At 45.6% G+C, this 26,781-nt stretch overlaps 2 long non-coding RNA genes across 4 annotated transcripts in view; one reads left to right on the forward strand and one right to left on the reverse strand.

Moving 5' to 3' along the window:
- Positions 1 to 26,781, forward strand: part of LOC148135658 (uncharacterized) — an 830,866-nt gene that overhangs the window by 64,383 nt on the left and 739,702 nt on the right. The gene's annotated exons all lie outside the window — the stretch shown is intronic.
- On the reverse strand, positions 719 to 26,371 carry LOC148135659 (uncharacterized). 2 transcript variants are annotated; one of them, XR_015755052.1, is made up of 8 exons: positions 26,332 to 26,371; positions 25,588 to 25,694; positions 22,816 to 22,898; positions 21,001 to 21,092; positions 20,008 to 20,094; positions 8,992 to 9,099; positions 2,118 to 2,222; positions 719 to 1,570 (listed from the first exon to the last, which is right to left on the reverse strand). It is a non-coding gene; the product is annotated as an uncharacterized LOC148135659 (long non-coding RNA). The 2 variants fall into 2 exon arrangements; XR_015755053.1 differs by lacking the exon at positions 8,992 to 9,099.

Consider the following 26,781-nt stretch of genomic DNA (forward strand, 5'->3'; position numbering starts at 1 on the left):
GGTGGATCTGTCGTGCTAAATTGCCCACAGTGTCCGGGAATGTGCAGACTAGGTAGATCAGCCATGGGAAATGCAGTATTACAGGGATGGAGTGTACTGGCTGACATGTTCTTCAGGTGGTCGGTGGGATTTGATGGGCCAATCTTCTCCTTCCACACTGTTAGGATTCTATTCTATGATTAAGGATAAAGGCTTAACAGCAGAGTGTCCTTGGAGAAGGAGCATGTGGTGTGTATCAATGCTTTCGATGCCTTTAGATGGAGGTGGGCACCACATGGGATGCAGTGCTTTATCTCCATCACTGCCCCCTCCTCCCCCCAAATCTACTTTGATTTAGTCCCTTCCCACTCTGTCACTTGTAATGGTTGGCTTTGCCCATAATGGGCTTTGTTTATAAATATTCAATTGGTTACACAAATGGTTTATTGCTGGTGATTATATGTGAACCAAAATGGTGTAAAGATGATGTTGATGGTGGAAAGGTTGCTCAGCTGTGTGAGATAACACTCCTGGGTAGGAGAAATGGGGAACAAAGAGCGCTTCACAGCTCACAGTATGAGAACTGAAAAGCAATTAAATCAAACCAAAGGTTCAGACAGGGAGGGAACATTTCCCTGGAATTTGAGTAACTAGAAAGTGATGTTGTCCAGGAAGAGACAGGATTTTGTTCTAAATGGCATTTGAAATTTTAAAAACTGTTATATTCAGATATTTTCAATTCTTTTACTTTTATTTATTGTGGAATAAACTTTAATACAAGGTTAGCAAATTTGTTTTTTTTAAATGTAAAAGACAAATGTTAAATAAAATCCATCAAACCATCCCTCACTGAAAACTGATGTGGACATGCAATCTCCTGGAGAATCTCTGCCCTACCTACTTCTTCCTACCCGGGCTCCATGGCTATATACGTACTTGGAAGATAGCAGCAGGAGGCGGTCATTCGATTGTGCTCCACCATTCAATGGGAAACAGCTGACAATCCAGCTCAGTCTCCTGTTCCTGCTGTGTTCCAATCCCCTTTGATGACTTTACCTCGAAGAACTATATCCTGAAGAAGGGCTTATGCCCGAAACGTCGGTTCACCTGTTCCCTGGATGCTGCCTGACCTGCTGCGCTTTTCCAGCAACACATTTTCAGCTCTATATCAAAGTCCTCCTTTGGCTTCACTGCCTTTTGTTCCAGTGATGTTGTTGTGTTACTGTGTAGGTGTAGGCAGGGGAAATGTGATGGTGCTGCCTCCTGGACAAGGCAGTCAGCATCCCTCATCATCCTGCAGTAATATCAACTGGGTTTCAGCAACTAGAGATAGAAACCGTTTCCAGGATATGGGCTCAGCCAGCATTTGTTCCCCATCTCTAGGTACGCTTAAGAAGATGGTAGTGAGTTGCCATCTTGTACCAATCGCAGTCCATTTGGCGCAGATAGACCGACAATGCTGGGAGGGAGAGTGTTGCAGGATTTTGGCCGAGTAATTCCACATCTTTGGTTTGTCAAATTCTGGATAACTCAATCATGATTGGCACATGATTTTGAGATTTCAGTCCACAAATCTTCACCATCTAGCACACTGTATAAGTGAATAGGTACAGATTAGAAATTCAGAACAGACAATTCTAGTATCTCTGGAATATTTTTCCCCTTTGTTCCCCCAAAGCTGTAACCCTCCAGCCCACTTACTCTCTCCCATCATTCTGACTCTGCTACCCCCTAATGTACACCCTCCACATTCTCATGGAGTTGCTGATAAACAGATCCATGCCACCACTTCCCGTCCCTGGTTAGATGCTGCACCCTTTCTGGTTTCACTTCCTTTCCCTTCAGTTGCTGCAAGTCAATAATGTAACAGCAGAATGAAACAAAAGGAAACAGAAAGGGAGATGGCAGATCCTGGACAGAAGAGCAACCTTCAGTCTGGGAGAATGGGTCAGATCTTTCTTTGTTTCCTCATTGGTTGACTCCCAACGTTATGACAAGTTGCGAATGGAACTTGGTCCCAAGTGGGTGTAGTGACACTTTGACCCCCCAACAATACTACAAGCAGATGCGTCCCTTCGCCAGCCAAAGTGTGAAATGCTTTCCGCTAGTTACCCCAAAGCAAATGCTCCAAAACTCACCCACATTCTGTACATGTCCAGTGCTGGTTTTCCCCGCACACGTGTGGTCCCTGCCTCAGGGATTGTTGGAGTTGTAGTCCCCATGAAGCCTCTGGAGAACTGTCTCTGAAAAGTGAAAGAAAGTGTGGGCTGGTGGGTGTTGTGTATAGGATCCCCATTCAGACACACAGGACATTTGGACTGTCACTGGGTTTTACTGAGACATCCGCTTAGACAACCCGATTTCTGACGTAAGAAATACACATTCAGCCAATTGCATGGTGGGGAGGTTAATAAGGGGAAGCAGATTTCAAGCAGAGGTGTCTCAGTGGCTAGCACTGCTGCCTCACAGCATCAGGGACCCGGGTTTGATTCCAGCCTTAGGCAAATGTGTGGAGTTTACACATTCTCCCCGTGTCTGCATGGTTTTGTTCGGTGCTCCAGTTTCCTCCCACAGTCCAAAGATGCGCAGGTGAGGTGGATTGGTCATGCATGGACCCAGTGGGCAATTTGGCATGAGCCGGTTAGGCAATTAACATTGGGAAATGCAGAGTAACAGGGAATGGATGGGTCTGAATGAGATGCTCATCGTAGGGTGTGGACTTGATGGGTGAATACCCTGTTTCTGTATTTTAGGGACTATTCTATTCTCATGAAGAAGAATATACCTATCTCGATGTGTTTGAATCTGTGGAATTCGCTACTCAAAATGCAGTGGATGCCAGGACATGAGCAAATTTAACGAAGAGATACAGATTTTTAATTTGCAATGAGTTGAAGGGTGAGAGAGAGCTGGGGGGAAAATCCAGCTGAGACCGAGGTGAGCTCAATCATCGCAGTATTAAATGGTGGAGCTGGTTCGAGGGGCTGCATTGCTTATCCTGTGCCCAGGGCTTATCTTCTTACGGTAATAACTGGAAAGCTGAATCCAAAACTCACCACCTTTAGATTAGATTAGATTACATTACAGGCCCTTCGGCCCAACAAGTACACACCGACCCGGCGAAGCGCAACCCATCCATACGCCTACATTTACCCCTTACCTAACGCTACGGGCAATTTAGCATACCTGCACATCTTTGGACTGTGGGAGGAAACCCACGCAGACACGGGGAGAACGTGCAAACTCACACAGTCAGTCGCTTGACGCGGGAATTGAACCCGGGTCTCTGGCACTGTGAGGCAGCAGTGCTAACCACTGTGAGGCTTCACCAAAGATTTTCGGAAAAAGCAGGATAGTTAGGTGGATTAGCATTCCAAACTTAGATAGTGAGGAAGCATGTAGGAGATAATTATTTTGCAATTTTAACTGAGGGCAGACAGTGATTTATGGTTTTAGATTGTGTCGTACATTCACAGCGTCCAGAATACTCCGTTGTGAATATCTATCCTGTATTTTATTACAAAGCCAAGGTCTCTGACAATTAAACCCAAAACACCCAGGAAACATCGCCTCACCTCGTAATCTGATAAAAGATTTGTGATAAGTCTGGTTAAATTTAGAACACAGATGGAAAGTGGGAAGATTAAATCAAATCCCAAGATCCTGTACTTAAACAAAGGAGACTACAATAGGATTAGGCAGGAGTTGGTTCATGTCAACTGGAAGCAAAGACTTTATGGTGGGACAGTTGACAGACAGTGGAGGAATATCAAAGAATTTTTCGAAGTGCTCAGCAAAAGCACATGTCAGTGAAAAGGAAGGACTGCTGGAAAGGGAGTAATCTGCCATGGGTGTCTAACGAAATAAGGAAGTCTATCAAAGTGAAATAGAAGGCATACAAATTGGCAAAGACACCAAGAAAAAAATTAGGAGATTACAAAAACTTCAAAGATCAACAGAGAGCTAGATGGGATTGGGGGAGAAAAGTGATGAGCAGCTATCCCCAGGGCCGGAATAGCAGTTTACACTGCTAGAGGGGAACCTATTGTGTGGGGAACATATGGCCTCTGTAATTGTTGAAGCACTTCACTGTTACCATAGAGATAATCCTGATCAAGTTACAAATCACAGCACACTCCAAAAGCTTGTACTGTCAAATAAACCTGTTGGATTATAACCTGTTGCGTGATTTATAAGTTTGTCCACCCCACCCCAACACCAGCTCCTCCATATCAGAATCCTGATAGACGGCCCCACTGAAACTGAAGCGTCTGTCAGATACTTGAGGGAGCCACGGGGCCGTGGGGGAGGGGTATGTGATTTAACCTCAAAGTGCTAAACTGAACTAGACTTTCTAACTGCCGTTGCCATGGAGATAATACTGAGAGACAGTCTCTATTCGAAGTCCCAAACCACAAAGGTATAAGAATGGGAGCGGCACATCGGACAGGCGGGGAGTTACCTGATGCTGCCTGGAGGTGTTTTGCATGTACACTATCCAGGTAACTGCCATATCTCATCAATAAAGACTCAAAGAAGACCTCTTAGAGTTCTGTGCCTAGTTATTCCTATCCAGCAGGGTTCAGGAATATGAGTACACAGCAGTCAGTATTCACAGTGGAGGATACGAAGAACATGCCAGTAATTGATAAGCATACCGAGGAAGGTGAGGACTTTGAAACAACCATTATCATGAAAGAGTTAGAGCTGGGCAAGTTAATGTAGCTAAAGGTACACAAGTCTCATTGCCCTGGTGGAATACATCCCAGGGTACCAACAGACTTAGTGGGAGAAATAGCAAATACACTTAGAATTGTAGAATCCTACAGCAGGGACAGGCCCTTTGGCCCTATCTGCCCATGCCGACCAGAATGTCCATCCACGCTAACTTGGCTCATCTGCTTCTGACCCTTTGCTTTCCATGTATTTGTCCAAATGCCTTTTACCTGTTATGTGTACCCACCTCAACCACTTCCACTGGCAGCTCATTCCATATACATACCACCCTCTGTGTAAAACAGTTGCCCCTCAGCTTCCCTTTTATTCTTTCTCCTCTAATCATAATCTGATGCCGTCCAATCCTTGGTTCCCTGGGAAAAAGACTGAGTGCATTCACCTTACCCAGGCCTCTCATGATCTTATACACTTCTGTAAATTATTCCCCCTCGGTTTCCTTTGCTCTAAACAAAAAGGTCCTCGCTTATCCAACCTCTCCCTGTAACTCAGACCCCTGAGACCTGGCATCATCCTTGTAAATTTCTTCTGCACCTTTCCAGTTTAATAACTGAAACCTACACTGCATCCATCACATTTCCCGTGTTTCCCCACGGTGCTGGAACCGACGTGACAACGCCAATGGATTACAATCCATGATCGATAATTCACTCCGTTACAACAATCCCATTTTCATAGCTTTTTCCATGATGCAGGAATCCTTTTGTCTTTCTGGTTTCATGGTAAATTGCCCTCATACAAAACCAATCTGTGACTTAACTGTTCCTGGGAAATGTGCCATGATTTTTTAGACTTTCAAAAACCAATGAAATTTCTCTCCACAGTCCCCGCTAACACAGACTTCACTGTCTCAGTACTTTTTCCAGTCATGCTGACAATTGAGATATTCGTCCACGAGCAGAATGCACACCTTTCCTTCCAAATGAAAAGGCCAATGATATTCAGATCGGCATGGATCCAGTAAGCATCAAAATTGAACATGAAATTCAATGTGAATTTCTCAACTACAAATCCCCCCTTTCAGTACTCTACAACAGAGAAAACAAAGTGCTGGAGCTCCTCAGCAGGTCTGGCAGCATCTGAAATGGTGACAGATGCAGGAAACATTGCAGCCTTGAAGAAGTGTTTAGATGATCACACCAGGCACGTGCACTTGATGGGGGCATTGTGTTCAACAGTTTTATAACAGAGACTCTGACCCCATTTTATTCCATGTTTCTCTGAGATTCCCTCTTTTCAGAAGCAGGCAGGAGTGGGAAGCAGTGGAGAATGTAAATGATGTGTGACCTTCCTAGTGAGAGGATTCGAGTACAGGAGCAGGAATCCCTTTCTGGAAGGGCCTTGGTGAGACCACACCTGGAGTACTGCGTGTACCTTTGTTCCCCTTTCCCAAGGAAAGCTATCCTGGTTATTGAGAGAGAGGGTCACCAGCCAGAGTCCTGGGATGTGAAGATCATTAGGGGCTGCAGATGCTGGAAGTCAGAGTTTATACAATGTGGATCTGGAGAAGTGCAGCAGGTCAGGCAGCATCAGAGGGGCAGGAAAGTTGATGTTTTGGGTCAGGACACTTTGTCAGACCGGATGAATAGTCCTGACCCAAAACATGAACTTTCCAACCCCATCGTATCCATGCTGGTCATCAAGCGCCTATTTATTCTAGTCCCACGTTCTGGCACTCCGTGTAACATCTTGGTGTGATCATCTAAACACTTCTGCAAGGCTGCAATGTTTCCGGCATCTGTCACCATTTCAGATGCTGACAGACTTGCTGAGGATGTCCAGCAATTTATGTTCTTATTGCAGATTTCCACCATTTTGCTGAAGCACATAGAGTCATAGACATGTACACAGCTCCATATTTTGTTGACTCACATTTCTGAGAGGACTGATGGCTGAAGAGGGACTCAATCCTCGTTTAATCCTCCTTTTCTTTGGCTCTCTGAGCTGCTGACTACATCACTAATATTCTACCTCCCATTCCCTGACCTGAATCGTACCCATCTAAGCCGACACTTTAGTTCCCAACCCCCTGCCAGACTAGGTAAAACCTCACCAATGGAACTGCAAAAGCCCCCATCAGATTTGTCTCAGCTCTGCCCAGGGGTAACCGGTCAGGCTGGCATAGGACTCACCCAGAAACAGTCCCAGTGCCTGAAGAATCTAAACCTTTCTCTGGTACACCATTTCCCCAGCCACACATCCAGCTGATCTACCCTCTTATTCCTCCTCTCACTAGCACATGGCACTGGGAGTAAGTCTGACCTTATTACATTTCAGGAGCTACATTTTAATGCATCTCTTCAAAGTTTGTGTGAAGATTTGTAGCTCGGGTGCTCATTATTGTGGCTCTGTTCGCCGAGCTGGAAGTTTTTGTTGCAAACGTTTCGTCCCCTGGCTAGGTGACATCCTCAGTGCTTGGGAGCCTCCTATGAAGCGCTTCTGTGGTGTTTCCTCCAGTGTTTATAGTGGCCTGTCCCTGCCGCTTCCGGTTGTCAGTTTCAGCTGTCCGCTGTAGTGGCCGACATATTGGGTCCAGGTCGATGTGTTTGTTGATGGAGTTTGTGGATGAGTGCCATGCTTCTAGGAATTCAGAACAGCCAGGGAATTCCTAGAAGCATGGCATTCATCCACAAACTCCATCAACAAACACATCGACCTGGACCCAATACACCGGCCACGACAGCGGACAGCTGGAACTGGCAACCAGAGGAAAGATCACAGAAGCGCTTCACAGGAGGCTCCCAAGCACTGAGGATGTCACCAAGACAGGGGACGAAACATTTGCAACAAAAACTTCCAGCTCGGTTAATGCATCTCTGCTCTCCCTATATCTAGCTTTCAGGCCCTCATCCCTCTGTTTAGCGATGTCGTTGGTATCTGTGTGTTCCACACCACGGGCTGTTTAACCTCCAGCTCCAGAAAGTCCTGCAGCCGCTCCATGATAGCGCGGATCCAAGCTTTATGGAGGTAACATACCATCCTGGATTCACGTCTGTGGCCACAGCAGTGCCCGTCCTAACCCTGAGCATTGAATCCCCTGTTACTATAGCCGTGTTTCCTCTCTTTCCTCCCGCTCTGTGCAGCGGAGCTCTTTGTGGTGGCATGACCCTGACTGGTGCTGATTTCCCGAGAAGCTACCCCACCCATTCCCGCCCTTACAGAATCCCAAGCGGGATACAGTATCTGTTTGAGAAGGGGATGACCACCTGGGAACTCCAGCACTCCCTTCCTGAGCCTTTTACTTGATCTGATGGTCACCCATTCCCTTTCTGCCTGTGTAGCCCTCACCTGCAGTGTGACTAACTCACTAAACGTGCTGTCCATAACATTCTCAGATGCTCCACAGTGAGTCCACTCACAGCTCCAGGTCTGAAAAGCAGATTCCCAGTAACTGCAGATGGACACACTTGCAGCACACATAGCCGTCAGGCACACTGGAACGTCCCTTATTTCCCACACTGTACAAGAGGACCACACCACGGGTCTGAGGTCTCCTATCACAACATCTCTCTACATTCATCTCGTTACTCCCATTAAGAAAATTTAAATGAGTGAGCAACCTTCCTTCACTTCAAACATGTACATGATAATAAAAAAAATCTTTACGTCAGTAGATATGTCATACTTTAAAAACTTAAATACTCCGCAGGTATCACTGAGAAATTGGTTGTTCCCATTGGGACCACGTGAATTATTGAATGGCCTGAACTAAACCTGAGTTTCAGCTTCACCTTCTCCCAGTCTCACCTCACTCTGTTTACACCCAACTCCAAAACACTCTCATTGAGCCAAGCAGCACTCTCAGTACAGCCCTGTCATTTTCAATGTCTGCTCATACCTACACTGCCCTCAGCCTCCTGTACTGTTCTAACGCATCTCAATGGGAGCTTAGGAACAGCATCTCATCTTTCAGTTCAGCCCTTTGTAACCCCAGAGTCAACATGGACTTCAGCAGTTTCTGGATGAACAGACAGTTGTCAGAATCTGGAATGTTCCACCTGAAATGGTGCTGGAATTTGAGTCCACAAGGAAATTCAATGAGAAGCTTGCAGGGAATTGGAAGTAGGGAGTTTACAGTTAACATCATGAAGTGGGTGACTGGGACTAAATCTGGCATTTGGATAAATCTGTGCTCTCTCTCAGGCCAATACCTCCTTCCACAGCTGCAGGGCCAAGAATTGAACACATACCCAAAGGGTGATCTGACCATGAACTTGAACATCTTTCTGCTTTTTGCTTGACAAAACTATTGGTGATATTTTCCCAGACTGAACAAACCTTTCTCGTTCCATAGTTAAATGCCAATGATATTCAGATCCTGATGACTCCGCTGACTGTAGAAACTTGTTTTTGAGATCCCAGTCTCAATTATTCTCAATTAATATCCTAGAAAATGAATTCGCAAAACAAAGCTCACAATCAGTGCAAGATGAATAGTGAAGGCGAACACTTCTCTTGGTATGTGTTTGATGTGTAAACACTCCTCTTGAAATCACCCCGCCCCCCCCCCCCCCCCAAAAGAGGACATGTGCATGCGCCTTGCTGTACCTTACCCCAAATAAAGATGGCGGCCATAACCCAGGACCTCTCACTGCATGAGGCCCAAGCCATCTTCCCCTTTGCTGCAAATGTGGGACCAGGATTTTCTAATTCAGATTAACGACCTGCACAGAGTATGACTAAACCCTCCCAGTCTACACTGATACATCTCATCCGGTTTCTGCTGCCACTCTCCCCTTTCCGCCTCCTGCAAACACCAAGGGTCATCACGGGTTCTGTGACCTTTCATCAGAACCGAAAACAGCTGGGAAAAGTAGAATCCCTATAGCGTGGAAACGGGCTCTTCGGCCCAACAATTACACACCCACCTTCCGAAGTTCATCTCACTCAGACCCATTCCCCTCCCTATTACTCTCCATTTCCCCGGACTAATGCACATCCCTGAACACTACGGGAAATTTAGCTGGGCCAATTCACTGAACCTGCACATCTTTGGACTACAGGAGATAGGGGTTAAAGGGTAAATAATAGGTGGGGACAGAGTGCAAAGAGAGACAGGAACATTTGGAAAGACAAAGGAGTGAATAACGATCTGGTGGAAGGGTGGAAAGCTGTTAGTGGAGGAGACAGGAACCTGGTAGCATCTCAGTAGCGGTGGTGGAAATGGTGACTGATGAGTTACATTGTGGCTGCAAAAAGGTCCCGGAGCTTCAAGTTGCCTGTCACTTTAACACACAAGACTGTTCCCTGTCCAACATCTCTGTCTCATGCTTACTGCGGTGTTCCAGTGAAGCTTGATACAAGCTGGCAGAACACTCCAGAACATACCAAATGGTCTCCTATTTCAAGGACTGCAATTTCCCCTCCCATGTGGTCAACAATGCCCTCCAGTGTATCTCCTCCGCTTCTCACATCACTGCCTTTGAACCCCACCCTTCCAACCCCAACAAGGATGGGATCCCCCCACTCCTCACCTTCCACCCAGATACAACACATCATCCTCTGCCATTTCCACCACCTACAATCAGACCCCACCAGAAATATGTTTCCCTCCCCTCCCCTTTCAGCATTCCACAGAGACCATTCCCTCTGTGACTTCCTCGTTAGGTCCACGCTCCCCACCAACCCATCCTCCACTCCCAGCACCTTTGCTTGCCACTGCATGTGGTGTAAAACCTGTGCCCACACCTCCATCCAAGGCACCAAAGGATCCTCCCACATCCAGCAGAAATTTCCCTGCCCACCCAAACACCTCAACTATTGTGTCCTTTGCTCTCAATGTGGTCTCCTCTACACTGGGGAGTCAGGACGCCAAATTGTGGAATATTTCAGGGAATATTTCTGGGGCACATGCACCAACCAACCCCACCACCTTGTGGCCGACCACTTCAGCTACATCACCTCCGCCGCCACGCTGCCAAGGACATGCAAGTCCTGGGTGTCCTCCACCCCCAAATCCAAGCCACCCCACGCCTGGAGGAAGAACTCCTCATCTTCCACCTTGGAACCTTTCAACCACACGGCATCAAGGTTTCCTCATCTCCTCTCCCCCACCTCATCACAGACTCAACCCTCCAACTCGGCACTGGCCTCCTGAACTGTCCCACCTCTCCATCTTCCTTCCCAATTATCCATTCCACCCTCTCACCACTACCCCATCTACATCTACCTAGTCTCTTCGTAGCTCCCTTCCCCCCAACCCCAAACACCCCTCCCTATTTATCTCTCAGCCCTCTTCCCCCAACTCCCACATTTCTGATGAAGTGCTTACATGCCCAATATGTCAATTCTCCTGCTCCTTGGATGCTGCCTGACCTGCTGTGCTTTTCCAGCGCCACACTTTAACACAAGCTGGAAGAACAACACCTCATCTCCCAGTCAGGGACCCTACAATCCTCTGGCTTCAACATCAAATTCAATAATTTTAGGTCCTGAACTCTCCCACGTCCTAGTGTCTTTGCCCCTTACCCCACACACCAGGCCTTTTTATTACATAGCCTGGCATTACACACTACCTATGGTTAGCCACTAACAGTCCCCATAAGCAGCTATTCACCCTCCCCCTCAGATCGTTATCCACTCCTTTGTCCAACTGCTCCTATCTCTCTCTTTGGACTCTATCCCCCCTATCATTTACTCCTTAACCCCTACCTTCTGCATAAAAACCAACATTTTTTTCTCAGTAGCATCAGTTCCTGAGGATGTCACCGAATCCAAAATGCGAACCGATTTCACTTCACAGATGCTGCCAGATCTGCTGAGCTTTTCCAGTACTTTCAGTTGTTGTGTGTGATTTACAGCATCCACAGTTCTTTCAATTTACCCGGAGTATCTAATTCAGCTCTAGCAGACTGAAACAGTGTTTATCAACCCTCCCAGTCCACACTAACTCCATCTCTCTCCCAGTCTCTGCTGTCTCTCCCACTCCCTTCACACTCACTGAGTCTCCCCTCACAGTGACACTGCGCCTGCAAAGCTGATGGTCATGTGTTGGCCTGCTGGACCCACCCCTCATTCACTCCCATTGGCTGGAGGATCATGCCAACTCTCCGATTGGTCTGAAGCTGTGTCAATCAGCCAGGCCCCATTGTGACCTGAGTGGTGGGATCCTCCCAGGTGCATCAGAGGCTGAGGGGTGACCTCATAAAGGTTTATAAAATCATGAGGGGCATGGGTAGGATAAATAGACAAGGTCGTTTCCCTGGGGTGGGGGAGTCCAGAATGAGAGAGCATAGGTTTAACATGAGAGGGGAAGAATTTAAAATGGATCAGAGGGGCAATTTTTTTTCCCACCGAGGTTGGTGCGTGTATGGAATCTTCTGTCGGGAAGTGGAGGATGTTGGTACAATTATACCATTTGGCATCTGGATGGGTATATGAATAGGAAGGGTGCAGAGTGATAAGTGCCAAGTGTTGGCAAATGGGACTTAGATTAGGTTGGGATATCTGGTCAGCATGGACCAGTTTAACCAAAGGGTGTATTTTCATGCTGTACATCTCTACAGCTCTGCCCTGTGATGAGCTTCATCATTCACAGTGAATGAGGCAGTATCACAGAGCACAGGGGCTGGGAGCTATTCAGCCCATTGGGGCTGTACTCTCTCCCTCTGGAGATGGTACCAGTCAGTTCCAACTCACCTCCCATTTGGACATAGCCTTCCAAATCCTTCCTTAAAAAGTTAAATTTCAAATTTGTTTTGACAATAGCTACTGAATCGGCATTCAGCTGTCTTTCAAACTGTTCCAGATGCTCAGAACTTAGTGAGTAAAATAATCTTCACATTTTTAACCTGCATAATTTGCCAGTTACCTGAAAGTAGTTACTAAAAATTGTGACGTTAAAAATTTCTCACTCTGTCTCTCTATAAATGAAATATCCTGGAAACAAATCAACTACTGGTCAAAATCACTGCTTATCCTTCTCAGCTCCAAGGAGAATTGTCTGACCTTCTGCTAACTCTCCATAAAAGAGAAACCTATCTTAATTTTAATTTATTAGTGTCGTAGAGATGTACAACACAGAAACAAACCCTTCAGTCCAAATTGTCCATGCCGACCAGATATCCTAAATTAATCTCGTCCCATATGCCAGCACTTGGCACATAGCCTTCTAAACCTTTCCCAATCACATATCCAATGAGATGCGTTTTAAATGTTGTAACTATACCAGCGTCCACACTTTCTCTGGCAGCTTATTCCATACACGTATCACGTTCAGCTTGAAACTTTGCCCCTAATATCCCTTTTCAATCTTTTCCCTCACGCCTGTGCTTTCTAGTTTTGGACTCACCTAAACATGAATAAGACCCTAGCTGTTTGCCTTATCCATGCCCCTCACGATTTTATCAACCTCTATGGTCACCCCTCAGCATCCGATTCTCCAGTGAAAACAGCTTCAGCCTATTCAGCCTCTCCCTTTAGCTCAATCCCTCAACCCTGGAAACATCTTTGCACATCTTTTCTGAATCCTTTCAAGTTTCACAATATCATTCCGATAGTGGGGAGACCAGGACTGAAAGCAGAATTCCAGATGTGACTGAATCAATGTCCTGCACAGCCGCAAAATGACGTCACAACTCCTGTACTCAATGCACTGACCGATAAAGGCAAGAATACTAAACACCTTCTTCACTACCCTGCCTATCTATGATTCCACTTTCAAGGAACTATGAACCTGCACTCCAAGATCTCTTAGTTCAGCAACACTGCCCAGGACCTTCCCATTAAGTGTAGAAGTCCGGCCCTGATTTGCTTTTCCAAAATGCAGAACCTCACATTTATCAAAATTAAACTTCATCTGCCACTCCTCAGCCCATTTGATCGGAGTCTCATTGTACTCTGAAGTAACTTTACTGTCCACTGCACCTCAAATTTTGGTGTCTACTGTAAACTTACTAACCATAGCTCCTATATTCACATGGAAATCATTGATATAAATGACAAAAAGCAGTGGACCCAGCACCCAGCCTGACAGCATATTGCTCACCACAGGTTTCCAGTCCTAAAAGCACCCTCCACCAAGACACTGACTGCTCAGCAAGGTTAGAGCTCATGGAATACAGGGAGAACTAGCCAATTGGGATCCAGAACTGGCTCAAAGGCAGAAGACAGAGGGTGGTGGTGGAGGGTTGTTTTTCAGACTGGAGGCCTGTGACCAGTGGAGTGCCACAAGGGTCGGTGCTGGATCCACTACTTTTCATCATTTATATGAATGACTTGGATGTGAACATAGCAGGCATAGTTAGTGAGATGAAACCAAAGTTGGAGGTGTAGTGGACAGTGAAAACAATTACCTCAGAGTACAACGGGATCTTGATCAGATGAGTGAATGGGCTGAGGAGTGGCATTTGGGGAAATCAAATCTTAGCAGGACTTATACACTTAATGGTAAGGTCCTGAGGAGTGTTACTGAACAAAGAGACCTTGGAGTGCGGGTTCATAGCTCCTTCAAAGTGTAGCCAAGGTAGATAGGATAGTGAAGGCGGCATATGGTTAGAACATTAAGTACAGGAGTTGGGAGGTCATGTTGTGGCTGTACAGGGCATTGGTGAGGCCACTATTGGAATATTGCGTACAAATCTGGTCTCCTTCCTATCGGAAGGATGTTGTGAAACTTGAAAGGGTTCAGAAAAGATTTACAAGAAAGTTACCAGGATTGGAGGATTTGAGCTCAGCTGGGGGTTGAATAGATTTTGAATAGACTGGGGCTATTTTCCCTGGAGCGTCGGAAGCTGAGAGGTGAGCTTATAGAGGTATTTAAAATCATGAGGGGCATGGATAGGATAAATAGACAAAGTCTCTTCCCTGGGGTGGTGGATCCCAGCACTAGAGGGCATAGGTTTAGGGTGAGAGGGGAAAGACTTTAAAAAGACTTGTGGGGCAACGTTTTCACAGAGGGTGGTACGTGTATGGAATGAGTTGCCAGAGGAAGTGGTGGAAGTTGGACGAATGCAACATTTATAAGGCATCTTGATGGGTATATGAATAGGAAGGATATGGGCCGGGTGCAGGCAGGTGGGACTACATTGCGTTGGGATATCTGGTCAGCATGTACTGGTTGGACCGAAGGGTCTCTGCTTCTGTGTTGTACATCTATGACTCTTTGATCTTCCAAACAATGTTGTATCCAAATAGCTAGTTCCGCCTGTATTCTATGGTGTTGAACTTGCTAACCAGTCTGTTATGTGGAACCTTGTGTCTTTCTCAAGTCCAAGTTAATGACTTCCATGCACAAAGCCATGCTGACTATCCCTAATCTTTTCTTGCCTTTCCAATGACATGTAAATCCTGTCCCTGAGAATCCCTTCCAACAACTTGCCTGCCACTGACTTCAGGCTCACCGGTCTATAGTTCCCTGGCTTTTCCTTACTACCTTTCTCAAATAATGATTTGGAGATGCCAGTGTTGGACTGGGGTGTACAAAGTTAGAAATCACACAACACCAGGTTATAGTCCAAACGTTTTAATTGGAAGCACACTTCCAAATAAACCTGTTTGACTATAACCTGGTGTGTGATTTTTAACTTTCTCAAATAATGGCACCCATCTTCCATCACCTTGTCTGTGGCAATCGATGATACAAATATCTCAGTGAGGGGCCCAGCAATCACTTCCCTGGCTTCCCACAAAGTTCTGGGATACACCTGCTCAGATTCCTGGGATTTATCCACCTTTCTGCTTTTTAAGACATCCAGTAGCTCCTCCACTGTAATATGAACAATTGCCAAATTATCACTATTTATTTCTCCAAACTCTCTAGCTTCCATATCATTTTTCAGTAAAAACTGATGTGAAATACTTACAGAATCTCTCCCACCGCCTGCGGTTCCATAGACAGCCTTACTGATTTTTGAGGGTTGCTATTCTCTGCCTGGTTACTCTTTTGTCCAGCCATCCCTTTCCCTGGAAATAACCTCCCGCAAACAAATTTTGCAAGTTCTTACCTTGTGCCATCGAAATTGTCCAATTTAGAAGGCTACCTATTAGATCTGGTCTATTATTTTCTGTAACTATTTTAAAGCTAGTAGAATTATCAGAGAATCCAGATAGCGTGGAAGCGGGCCATTCAGCCCATCACATCCACACTGAACATCAGAGCCTTCTACCCTACCCCTATAATGTTGCAATTCCAATGAGCAATCCACCTGGCCAGCACATCCCTGAACACTATGGGCAATTCAGCCTGGATAACCCACCCATCCTACACATCTTTGGACAGTGGGAGGAAACCAGAGCAACCAGACGAAACCCAAGCAGACAACCACAACAAGGTGATCATCCCTTTCTTATTTCCCAATTCTATCCAAGTAACTTCACTGGAAATATTCCCAATATCCTCCCTGAGCACAACCATAAAGGTATCCCTAATCCAAAACGCCATTCTGCCTCCTCTCGTCCCCCTTTCTATCCTTCCCATTGCACCCTAGAACATTAAGCTGCCAATCCTATCCATCACTGAGCCACGTTTTTGTAATATCCATGATATCCCAGTCCCATGTTCAAAACCATATCCTCAGCTCATCTGCCTTCCCTGACGGGCCTCTTGCACTGAAATAAATGCAGTGAAACTGCTCTGTCCCACCTCGTTCTGTGCCTTGCCCTTGCCTGCCTTGACTGTCTAACTTCTCAACTGTACCAGGCTCAGACATACCTCTTCTCTCACTATCCCTTTAGGTTTACCCCCCACTCCCTCACTGGCTTAATGCCTCCTGAGTAGCACTAGCAAATCTCCCTGCCTGGATATTAGACACCTTCCAATTCAGGTACAATCCATCCTTCTTATGCACGTCAATTCTAACCCAGCAGAGATTCCAATGATCCAAACATGGCAATCCTTCTCCCCTGCACCAGATCCTTAGCCACACATTCATCTGCTCTATCCTGCTGTTCCTACTCTCACTAGCATGCGGCACAAAGAGTAATCCAGATATTACTACCCACGAAGACCTACTTTTTATCCTCCAGGATAATTTGCTATATTCTCTCGTCAGAACCTCATCCTTTCCTCTTCCGATGTCATTGGTACGAATGTATAATGAGCTCCCACTGATCATACTCCCTTTTGAGAATACTCTGCTCCCTCTCCGAGACATCCTTGTCCCTGACACCAGGGAGGTACCACCCATTCTGATGTCTCACTGTCAGCTGCAGAAACGGCAGTCTGTGCCCTATACCAGAGAATCTGCTATCACCATCGATCACCAGGAACCTCATATACCTCACATTACATTGGAGCCAGTCTCTGTACCAGTACCTTGCTTGTCAGTGCGATATGCCCCTGAGAGGGTGACCTCCTACGCTTTCCGAAACAGTGTACTTGTTTGAGATCAATCAGCCGGGCCCCATTGTGAGGTGAGTGGTGGGATCCTCTCTCTCTCTCTGCCCTGGAATGAGCTTCATCATTCACAGTGAATGGGGCAGTATCACAGAGCACAGGGGCTGGGGCTATTCAGCCCATTGGGACTGTACTCTCTCCCTCTGGAGATGCTGCAAATCTGTCCCAACTCCCCTCTCACTTGCCCAAAGCCCACTAAGTCCTTCCTTAAAAAGTAAAATTATAAATCTGTTTGAGAACACCTGCTGAATCTGTGTCCAGCTGCCGTTCAGCCTATTCCAGGTGCGCAGAACTTACTGAGTGAAATAATGTTCCCATTTTCACTCTGCTTTATTTGCCAGTTACCTGAAAGTAGTTACGAAAAATTGTGATCGTGCTAACAATTCCTCTCTCTCTGCAAATTAATTGTTTGGAAACAAATCTGCACCTGGTCCAAATCACTGCTTAACCGTCTCAGCTCCAAGGACAATTATCTGTGCTTCTGCTAGCTCTCCACAAAAGAGGAACGCATCTTAATTTATTAGTGTCATAGAGATGGACAGCACAGAAACAGACCTTCGGTCTAATTCGTTCATGCCGACTCGGAATCCTAAACTACTGGAGTCCCATTTGCCAGCTATTGGGCCCTATCTCTCAAAACCCATCCCATTCACGGATGCCTTTCAAATGTTGTAACTGTATCAGTCTCCACTACTTCATCTGGCAGCTCATTCACACACACACCACACACAGCTTGAAAACGTTGCCCCTTGGATCCCTTTTAAATCTTTGCCCTCTCAACTTAAGCCCATTTGCTCTTGTTTTGGACCCACCTCACCTGGGGGGGGGGGGGGGGGGGGGGGGGAAGACCCTGGCTGTTCACCGTATCCATGCCCCTCACGATTTATAAATCTCCATAAAGTCACCTCTGTCTTTGACTCTTCAGGGAAAATAGCCCCAGTCTCTCCCTGTAGCCCAAATCCTCCAACCCTGGCAAAGTCTTTGTCAATCTTGTCTGAACTCTTTCAAGATTCAGAACATCCTTCCCAGAACAGGGGATTTTGAACTTAAAACAGAATTCCTGAAATGGCTTAATCAATGTCCTGTCCAGCCACAATATGATGTCCCAGCTTCTGTATTCAATGCATCGACCAATAAATATAAGCATACCAAACACCACCTTCACTAGTCTGCCTATCTGCGACTCTACTTTCAACGAACAATGAATCTGAACGCCATGGTCTCTTTGTTCAGCAATACTGCGAAGGACTTTACCATTACGTGTATAAGTCCTGCCCTGATTTGCCTTTCCAAAATACAATAGCTCACATTTATCTAAATTGAACTCAGTCTGCCATTTTTCGTTCCATCTGAACAAGATCCTGTTGTATTCTGAACTAACCTTCTTCGCTGTCCACTACACCTCCAATTTTGGTGTCTTCTGTAAACCCACTGACTATATCTCATATATTCACATCCAAGTCATTTATTTGAGGACCGAATATCCATTCCTGCAGGACAATGCTGCTCATACGCCTCCAGTCGCAAAGCAACCCTCCATCACCACCCTCTGCCTCCTACCTTCAAGCCAGTTTTGTATCCAAATGGCTAGTTCTCCCAACATTCCATGTTATCTAACCTTGCTAACCAGTCTGCTTTGTGGAACATCGTTCAGTGTCCACATAGACAACGTCCACAGTCTGTCTTCATCAATCATCTTTGTCACATCTTCAAAAAAATTCAATCAAGTTAGAAAGAGAGAATTACTCACACAAAGTCATGTTGACTATCCTTAATCTTTCCTGGTCTTTCCAAATACATGTAAATCCTATCCCTCAGAATCCCTTCCAACAACTTGCCTACCACTGACTTCAGGCTGCCTGTTCTCTTGTTCCCTGGCCTTTCCTTACCACCTTTTTAAAATAACAACACTTGTCTTCCAGCAACTCACCTGTCACAAACGATGATATAAATACCTCAGGGAGGGGCACTGCTTTCCTAGCTTTCCACAAATTTCTGGGATACACCTGATCAGGACCCAGGGATTTATCCACCTTGATGCCATTTAAGACATCCAGTATCACATCCTCTGTAACATGGACACTTTTCAAGTTATCACTGTTGTTAACTATCAAGTTCTCCAAACTCTTCAGAAAAGAGTAGCATAGTATCTCTCCCACCTCCTGTTGTTCCACAGATGGCCTTCTTGATCTTTAAGAAGTTGTATTCTTTGTCTGTTTTTTCTTTTATCCTTGATATATTTGTAGAATCGCTTTGGATTCTACTTAAACCATTTCCTTGAGATATTTCATGTTCCCTTTTTGCTCATCTGATTTCCCTTGAGTATATTCCTGTAAAAACATGAACCTGTACTCCCAATTCCTCCGCCTCTGCCATATCTGCTCACAGTAGAAGCAATTCTACTCCAGGACATCCCAGAAAGGATTCCTATTTCAAGGACTGCATTTCCCTCCCACGTGATCAAAAATTCCCTCCAATGCATATCCTCCACTTCCCGTACCTCCACCTTCCCCCCACCCCTCCAACCACAATAAGAATATAATCCACCGGTCCTCACCTGCCACCCCACGAATCTCCAGATACAGCGCATTAACCTCTGCAATTTCCGCTACCTACAGTCAGACCCCACCACCAGGGATATATTTCCCTCCCCAGCCCTTTCTATGTTCCACAGAGACCATGGGATATTTGGTGCTGATGTGCTGCCCCACTGATACCTCAGTCACTCACCCTGCCCAATGGTCTAGTGATACTATCGCTAGATGGATAATCCAGACAACCAGATAACGTTCTGGGGCCTCGAGTTTGGATCCCGTCACAGCAGACAGTGGAATGTGAATTCAATAAAAGTGTGGAAGTTAGAATTTATTAAAGACCATGAATCCATTGTTGATTGTTGCAAAAAAAAAAACCCATGAGATTCACTAATATCCTTCAGGGAAGGAATCTGTCATCCTTACCTGGTCTGACCTACATGTGACTCCAGACCAACAGCAACGTGGTTGAATCTTAACTGCCCTTGAGGCCCAGCCAGTGACACCCTCATCCTGTGAGTGAAGTTAAAAAGGTCAAGTCTTGTATACAATCATACTATTCTTACAGATAAGTGATCTGTTAGTAAATTTACTTCTCAATTCCCGGCTGACTATTTATTTCTCAGTTCCACCTGCACAACTTGCCTGGATGTACTTCCAGGAATATCCTCCTGAAGCCCAGCCATAATGTTATCCCTCATCAAAACCATCTCACCCCCCTGCTCTGTTGCCCCCTTTCTATCCTTGCTATAGCATCTATACCTTGGAACATTAAGCTGCTGGTCCTAACCATTCCTAAGTCATACCTCTGTAATTGCTGTAATATCCCAGTGCCATGTTCAAAACCATACCCTGAGCTCCTCTGCCCGACCTATCGGGCCTCCTGCATTGAAATAAATGCAGTGTAACTGCTCAGTCCGACCTCATTCTGTGCCTTGCCCTTGCCTGCCTTGACTGTTTGACGCCTGAACTGTACCAGCCTCAGACTTGGCTCTTTCCTCACTCTCTCTTTGAGTATACCTCCATTCCTTCACTGGTTTAATGCCTCCTGAATAGCACTAGCAACTCTTCCCTTTCAGTGCAGGTACAATCCATCCTTCTGATGGAGGTCAATTCTACCCCACAAGAGATTCGAATGATCCAACAATGTGAACTCTTCTATTCCTATGTCATTGATACCATTAAACAACAGCCTCCCCTCAAAATGGTTATTCTCCCCTTTAAGAATATTCTGCTCCCTCTCTGTGACATCCTTGTACAAAAATTACACATCCGAATAATAAACCTTACACTCATCAGGTCATCATAAAAGGATTACATGACACATTGAAGGTTTGGGGAGACCTTTTGAGAGAATGTGATGATTCAAAGGAGAATTTTTAAGCAGCAAAAGGGATTGATCTGGAACGCAATACTCACAATGCGAATATCCAGGTCCTGATGTACTGAGTAATTCAGAGTTTGGCAGAACATTTACTGAGATTACCATCTGAATGTCCACCTGTAATATCCTGTAATACAAGTTTATAAAATCTGTCACTCTCCGTTCAAGTTAGAAACCCACACCATCCCCTCCTCCTGGCGCAGGATTACTGTACATAGTTACAACAGGTCATCAGGAAGGGGAATGGAGTGTTTTGTTCAGAGGGTTTTCAGTATGAGAGTTTGGAGTATATACCCGAGAGTAACGTGAGGAAGTGGTGGTGAGACCACCATATCTGGAGTAAAGTGAGCAGTTTTGGTCCCTTTAGATAAGGAAATGTGTCACTTTATTGGAGGCATTTCAGGGAAGATTCACTCGTAGAAAGTGCGGACTGCAGATGCTGGAGATCAGAGCTGAAAAATGTGTTGCTGGAAAAGCGCAGCAGGTCAGGCAGCATCCAAGCAGAAGGAGAATCAACGTTTTGGGCATAAGCTGAAGGGCTTATGCCCGAAACATTGATTCTCCTGCTCCTTGGATGCTGCCTGACCTGCTGTGCTTTTCCAGCAACACATTTTTCAGCAGGGAAGATTCACTGGGATGATCCCTGGTTTGGAGAGATTATCTTTTAAATAAAGGCTGAACAGGTTGGGACTCTACTCATTGGATTTTGGAGAAAGAGAGGTGATCTCATTGAGACAGATGGGATTCTTAAGGGGTTTGACAGGTTAAATACTGAGTGGATGTTTCCGAGTGTTAATACTGAAAAGGGAGTCTGGAACCAGATTCTGGGTCAGTCGCGGAATCAAGGGTTCTGCTTCAGATTCGTCAAGTTTAAGGCGACACAGAGGTGGGTAAGGGGTTTCAGTAGCAATGGAGCTGGGGTGAGGTGGAGACAGACAATGTTTAAGAGATTGGAATTCCCTGGTGTTTGGGATTGTGCAGATGTCTGGTCAGAAGGTCACCTTAGGGTCAAATATAACAGCAATATTGTGAAGAACGTATTTCTGCCTCAGACAGTTACCAGGGAGAGGGAGAGGCTCAGCAGTAAGAGAAAGGAGTTTGGAATAACAACTGAAGGCAATGGGTTTAACCGTTACAATGTTTCATTGGAGGAAACTGCAGCTAATCAAGTAGTGGGAATGTGATAAGCAGTTTGGTAACTGAGTAACAGTGGAACAATGGAGAGGGATGGTGGGGAGGGAGAGCTGGGCAGTGTCAATGTACATGTGAAACCTAACATGGTGCTTTTTCACAATGTCAACTCCTGGCAGTATGTAGATGAGATACAGGAGAGAGCAAGGGTAGATACTGGAGGGACACCAAATGCAAGGAATTCAGAAAGGAAAGAGAGAGTGGAAATGGAGCAGGATTTTCCAAAAACCATGAGGTCAAAAGGAAGTTTTTCAAAGAAGGGGAGAGAAGGGCATAACCAGAAAAGACAGACAGCCAGAACAAGGAACAATATCTGTGAATCGGTGAGGAGGAGGAGGAGACAGAGTGTTGGAAAGTCTGTGGTTTAGCAAGCTTTGGGTAAATTGTAAAGATGAGCTCTGATAAGGCTTAACAAGAGACTGGAGAAAGATGTAGGTTTAGGACAAAAACCAGGAACACCACGTGAGGCAGTTTGGCTCGGTGGGCTAGTGGGAGGGAGGGAAGCAGCAGATCGGATTATCTCAGTCATGGTGACAGAGAAACTCCATGTGCTCCTCACTCATGTTATTGGAGGGGAGGATAGAGGAGACAGGATGATGGACAGTGTTTTACAAAGAAACAAATCCAGGGTTAGTGTTATTTAAAATGAGTGAACAAACCTGATGTGTTTAGCTTTTATCCAGAATATTAAAACAAACGACTGAAGTCCTGGTTCGAATCCCATCTTTATAGATGGTGGAATCTGAATTCACGAAAAAATAACTGGAATTAGGAATCTCCTGATTTCCATGAAACCATTGTCAATGGTAAAAAAGAAATCCTGCCAACCTGACAGCAGCCCAGCCAGCTACTCACTGTACTAATCACTGCAAAGTCTCAACACAGGAATGAAACTGGATGGACCATGTGGCATCTAACAAGGCACCAGAAATTACAACCACAGAATCAGCCCTCTCGATGGTGCAACGTCCTCCTCACTAACATATGGTTTTTGGTGCCAAAATGTGGAGAGCTGTACCTCAGACTAGTCAAGAAGCAGCCTGACATAGTCATATTCACGGAATCATCCCTTACAGACAATGACCAGACACCACCATCACCATCCCTCGATATCGAGAGTGTGGTGCTGGAAAAGCACAACAGTCAGGCAGCATCAGAGGAGCAGGAGAATCGACGTTTTGAGCCTCAGCCCTTCATCAGTCTGATCTGGTGTGCTTTTCCAGCACCACACTATCGACTCTGACCTCCAGCATCTGCAGTCTTCAATTTCTCCTAAAATCTCTGGATATGTCCTGTCCCACCGGCAGCACAGACCAGACAGAGGTGGTGGCACAGTGGTGTACAGACAGGGAGGATTCGCCCTGGGAGTCTCATGGCTCCTGCTGATTACCATGTACCGTCCTCCCTTGGCTGATGGATCAGTTCTCCTTCATGTTGAACATTTGGAGGAAGCACTGAGGCAACAAAATGGTGTCAAACATACTCTGGGTACAGGATTTCAATGTCCACAATCGAGACTGGCTCTGCAACAGAATTACTGACTGAGCTGGCCAGGTCCTAAAGGACATAGCTGCTCAACTGAGTCTGCAGCGTGTGGTGAGGGAACCAACAAGAAGGAAAAAAACATACTTGATCTCATTGTTATGAATTGACAAGCTGCAGATATGTCTGGCCATGACAGTTATCGGTAAGAACGACCATCACATGTTCCTTTTGGAGACAATGCCTTGCCTTAAAGTTGAGAAAACCTCCGCTGTGTTGAGTGGCACTATCACCGTTCTAAATGGGACAGACTTCAAAGAGATGTAGAATCTCAAATAGGGTATCTATAAGGTACTGTGGGACATCAACAGCAGCAGAACTGTACTCCAGCACAATCTGTAATCTCATGGGTTTGTAAATCCTGCTCTCACCCATCACAATGGACAGTAAAGGAGGGCTTGCCAAGAGCAGCACCAGGCATACCTAAAAATGAAGTGCTAATCTGGTGAAGCTATCAAACAGAATTACCTGCATATCAAACAGCATCAGCAGCAAGCAACAGAGCTAAGTGTTCCAACATCCAATGCAACAGATCGGAGCTCTGCAGTTCTGCCACATCCAGTTGTGAACGGTGATGGACAATTAAACAACTCACTGGGGGAAGCATCACAGAAATCCCCACCCTTACTGATGGAGGGGCCTCACATACCCATGCACCAGATAAGATGACAGCATTTGCAGCAATCTGCAGCCAGAAGTGCAAAGTGGGATGATCCATCTCAGCCTTCTCCAGTGGTTTCCAACATCACAGATGTGAGTTTTAAACCAGTTCGATTCAGTTTGAATCACATCAAGAAATGGTTAAGTAGTGTAAAGGCTACTGGCCCTGCCAATATTCTGGCAATCATACTGATGGCTTGTGCTCCAGAACTTGCCACCCACCGAGCCACGTACCGCTCCAGCACTGGCATCTACCGACAATGTGGAACATTGCCCAGGGATGTTCAACACAAAAGCACAGACCAATCCAACCCAGGCAATTTCCATCTATCAGTCTACACTCGATCAGCAGTAAAGTGATGGAAGATGTCATCACCAGGGCTACCAAGCAACAGCTGCTCTGCAACTTTAGGCTCCACCAGGGCCAATAAGCTCACGATTGTGTCACCGCCTGATTCACAAACTGACAACCAGTTGAATCCCAGCGGTGAGGTGAGGGTGATAGCTCAGCCCCACTCCAAGATCACTATTTCGAGCTGATTTCACCCTTGTCTCAACACAATGTGATGAAAGTATATGAGCTATCTCTAGACTTCATTATCCAAACTCACTCCCTGGCCAGCTTCCCATATTCAACCTCCCTGTAATCTCAAGAACATCTAAATATCTGCTTGTTGATTCATCAAAAGTCTCCTATTCATAAGCAACAACATAGAGTCATAGAGATGTACAGCATGGAAACAGACCCTTCGGTCCAACCCATCCATGCCAAACAGATATCCCAACCCAATCTAGTCTCACCTGCCAGCATGTGGCCAATATCCCTCAATTTAAATTTCTCACACTTGATTTAATTCCTGGCTGTGATAATCCCTAGCTCCCTGCACCACACACACTTTGAGACCTCGACAACCCATTTTCTTTGAGACTCCCAACAATTTGTTAATTCATTACTTCACCTGTGTGGCTGTTTCTACAGTTGCTGAAGCAGCATGGTCTGAAATTTGCAACCAAAATCTCACAGGTCTGTTTTCCACCTTTAAGACATCCCTCAAAACCTACTTTTGGTCACCTGACCTAATATCTCCATCTCTGGCCTTATGTCTAAAGTTCTCAATAGTATTTTTGTGAAATTATAAGCATGATAATAAAAATACAAACTGTTGTTGATTTGACATTATTTTCAAATCATCACTGTTGCTGAATGAATAATCTATAATGCCACTTACCCAACCACATTGTAGGAGCACCTTCCCCACACAAACTGCAGCTGTACAAGAAAGTCAAACATCACCCTCTCCACAAGCAACAGGGCTTTGGCATTAATCACTGCTATCTGTGGAAGGAGAAACACAGTTGATGTTTCATGGAGTGCAAAATGGATTACAGGGAATGAAAACGGTGCAGGTTTTGATAGTCAGAAATGGAAGGAAAATACACTTGCTTGTTGGAAAAAAGAATTCTTGACTGTCAAAAATATTCAAGAAAAAAGTAATCTGATAATCGAGCAGCACATGGTCAGGGGCTGGGCCACAGCGAAAAACTCATTTGCAAAGGTCTATAAAAGTAATAATACAGTAGTAAACAGACCAAAAGTACACCCATGGTTCGAGACTGAGGAAGCCAGATATTGACAAAGTGGTCATGAGGGAGCCCAGAGGTGAATCAGAGCAGTGTTGGCTGCTATGATCCCAATGACTCTAAACGAGAGAAAGGCTGCACATGCGCCTGGCTGCACCTTGCCCCCTACAAAGATGGCGGCTCCGCACATGTCCAGTGAATCGTTGTCCCGAATAAAGATGGCGGCGCTCACTCAGGCCTGCAGCCGTGCTGAGGCAATTCCCCATTTACTGCAAACACGGGACTGGGACGTTCAAATTTGTGTTTTCCGACGTGCACAATTTGTTTGTAAAACCTCTCCGCTAATAGCAACACAGTTTTTCTCCCGTTTCCCTGTTTATTTCTTTCCTTACCGTATCCTTTCTTTCCATAACTTCCCGAACATTCATTACAGCGACTCTGCGCCGCGCGCGAGTGATCACATGGTTTAGTTTAGCTCCGCCCGACATTCACTTTGATTGGTTGGAGGACCAACATCCCGCTAGGTCATCCAGCTCCGCCCACCGTCCTTTCATTGGTCCGGTGCTGACATCAATCACCCGGAGTCCCTTTGTTGGCGAGAACATGCGCAGTGTGTCCTGCTTTAGCTGATTTGTTGGGTAATGTGATGGGAGAGTTTGCTGAGGGTAAGAATTCCCTTTGTGTGAGCTCTGCAGTAGATTTCCTCTATTCATGGAGGGGATTGCCTCCCTACTCATGACTGAATAGCTGTGATTGATGAATCAATGCCATCTGAATCAGTACATAAACACCCCATTTTCACTCCTTTACACAACATCTGAGATCTTAAGCACATTGTATCA

Source organism: Chiloscyllium plagiosum, unplaced genomic scaffold (assembly GCF_037043375.1).
Source record: "Chiloscyllium plagiosum isolate Xiang-an unplaced genomic scaffold, Cpla_swu_hap1 HiC_scaffold_49, whole genome shotgun sequence".
NCBI classification, from domain to species: Eukaryota; Metazoa; Chordata; class Chondrichthyes; order Orectolobiformes; family Hemiscylliidae; genus Chiloscyllium; species Chiloscyllium plagiosum.